Source organism: Phascolarctos cinereus, unplaced genomic scaffold (assembly GCF_003287225.1).
Source record: "Phascolarctos cinereus isolate Bilbo 61053 unplaced genomic scaffold, phaCin_HiC Scaffold_9;HRSCAF=440, whole genome shotgun sequence".
In the NCBI taxonomy this organism is placed as follows: Eukaryota; Metazoa; Chordata; class Mammalia; order Diprotodontia; family Phascolarctidae; genus Phascolarctos; species Phascolarctos cinereus.
In genome coordinates this window covers 80,694,585-80,696,630 of record NW_027556402.1, presented here as the reverse complement: position 1 = coordinate 80,696,630, position 2,046 = coordinate 80,694,585, and the positions used below count along the sequence as shown (strand labels likewise).

Genomic DNA, 2,046 nt, shown 5'->3' with positions numbered 1-2,046 from the left:
TGGGTAGGCGGGACTTGACCCACCCCTACGCCCTTATAAGGGCTGTCAAGAGAGGAGGCAGGTACTCTAACTTTGGAGTCAGGCAGCACTACCTGCAGGGACTCCAAGCTTGCAGTGGGGGCTCTTCCTTATTGGAGGTGGGAGCCCCACCCGCATCAGAATCGCTTCGGGGCTCAGTGGGGACCCCAGGGGACGCCCTGTGCGATGATTCTCCACCCTCCCCACGGCCACGCAGCGTGCCCAGCTTTGGACAATATGATGACCCAGGGGACCTGCAGCCAGACTGTGACTGAGTATGTCGTTCGAGTCCCCAAGAACAATCTCAAGAGGTACAATATCATGGCTTTCAACGCAGCCGACAAAGTCAACTTCTCCACCTGGCACCAGGCCAAGATGGAACGGGATCTGAGCAACAAGAAGCTCTATCAGGAAGAGGAGATGCCAGAATCTGGGGCCGGCAGAGAGTTTCATCGAAAGCTCAGGGAGGAGGCCGGGAGGAAGGAGCATGGCATCGTTCTCAAGACCTTCAAGCCCCAGGACCAGCCCTGGCTACTCAAAGTCAATGGCAAAAGAGGCAGGAGGTTCAAGGGAGTCAAGAAGGGTGGTGTGACAGAAAACACCTCCTACTACATCTTTACTCAGTGCCCTGATGGGACCTTCGAAGCCTTCCCTGTGCACAGCTGGTACAACTTCACTCCTCTGGCCCAGCACCGGACACTCACTGCAGAGGAGGCTGAGGAAGAATGGGAAAGGAGGAACAAAGTGTTGAACCACTTCAGCATCATGCAGCAACGTCGGCTGAAGGGCCAGGCCCAGGAGGAGGAGGAGGAGGAGGGCAAAGGGAAGAACAAGCGGAAGAAGCCCAGTGAACTCCAGATCCATGACCTGGAGGATGACTGGGTGATGAGCTCTGATGACAACAGTGGCAGTGAGGAGGACGGGGAGAAGGTCTCCAAGACCAAGAAGAAGGAGGCTCCCTCCAGGGGGGGCAAGAAGAAGAAGAAGAAGGGCTCTGATGATGAGGCCTTTGAGGACAGCGATGATGGGGACTTTGAGGGCCAGGAGATGGACTACATGTCAGATGGCTCCAGCAGCTCTGAGGAGGAGGCAGTAGGGAAACTCAAGGTGGTCCAGCAGGAGGAGGATGGCCCTAAAGGCATTGATGAAGAAAGTGAAAGCAGTGAAGAGAGTGAGGAGGAAAAACCCCCAGAGAAGGAGGAAAAGAAGAAGGCACCTACCCTACAGGAGAAGAGGAAGAAAGCAGACAGCAGTGAGGAGTCAGAGACCTCTGAGGAGAGTGACACTGACAATGAGGCAACCTCAGCTCTCTTCATGACAAAGAAGAAGGTGCCCCCCAAAAGGGAACAGAAGGCCTCAGGCAGCAGCTCCAGGAGAGACAGCCGCCCAAGCACATCCATAGTGGGCAGTGGCAGCACATCCCCCATCCTCTGGGCAGCTGCCAACAAGCTGGAGCAAGGGAAGCGCCAGCCCAGTGATGTTCCAGCCGCCAAGCACCTGAGGTTAGATGCTGGGCCCCAGAGCATCTGGGGGAAATCCACTCCCCAGCCCCAGTCTGGCAAATCCACGCCCAGCAGTGGTGACATGCGGGTGACAGAGGATGCAGTGAGACGCTACCTGACCCGAAAGCCCATGACCACCAAAGACCTGCTGAAGAAGTTGCAGACCAAGAAGACAGGGCTGAGCAGTGACCAGATGGTCATTGTTCTGGCCCAGATCTTGAAGCGCCTCAACCCAGAGCACAAGATGATCAATGACAAGATGCATTTCTCCCTCGATCAGTGAGGACCAGGCCCATTGTGGGCCACAGGGCTCAGACTGGACACAGGAGATCCTCACCCCCTGGGGGGCAATAAAATCTGCTTGGGGTTTAAAAATTGTTTTAATATTTTAATAGCAGTGTTATTATTAGAGTCTTCCTGTCATTAGTGGCCTGGTGACAGAATCATAAAATATTAGTGCTACAAGGGACCATAGACATCACCTACTCCAAATTTCCCACCTAACCAATGAGCAAACACAGAGACC

The 2,046-nt window shown here is 54.6% G+C and overlaps 1 pseudogene; it reads left to right on the top strand.

Annotated features, from left to right (window-relative positions):
* Positions 1–255: 255 nt before the first annotated feature.
* LOC110216013 (general transcription factor IIF subunit 1 pseudogene) lies at positions 256–1,803 on the top strand (annotated as a pseudogene).
* Positions 1,804–2,046: the final 243 nt, after the last annotated feature.